Source organism: Pseudophryne corroboree, chromosome 8 (genome assembly GCF_028390025.1).
Source record: "Pseudophryne corroboree isolate aPseCor3 chromosome 8, aPseCor3.hap2, whole genome shotgun sequence".
NCBI classification, from domain to species: Eukaryota; Metazoa; Chordata; class Amphibia; order Anura; family Myobatrachidae; genus Pseudophryne; species Pseudophryne corroboree.
This window is the reverse complement of record NC_086451.1, coordinates 366791733-366792188: the sequence shown is the minus strand read 5'-3', so window position 1 is coordinate 366792188 and position 456 is coordinate 366791733.

Genomic DNA, 456 nt, shown 5'->3' with positions numbered 1-456 from the left:
ACCTGGTGATTCCGTTTGTGGACAGATAAGCTGTATATACAATTTTATTCTTGTACGTGTGCTACCTACATTTACTTCAGGATTTGTTATATTAAATTGTTTGTTTTATAAATTCGTCCAGCCTTTGTGTACTGGAAATATTACCTACCATCCAGCTTATTTACCCATATTGGGACTAGCAAGGTCCCTAAAGTGTTGAACACTGTATATAATCAAACAGTATACACTATGTTGGTTTTTATTTCTGTTTTACATGTCCTAAAAGTGTCATCAGACTGAAGCTGTTCCCAAGGAAGCTAAGTCAATCCTTCTTAACTTACACTTTGCACTTTTCACATGGTGAACTGGCTATATAGAAATCCTATAAATCCAGAATCCTGTTAAACACCAGTAGGCGCTCTATTGCACTTCATTTTTTACATTTTATCTACTTACTGGGCATGAGCTGCCACCCAT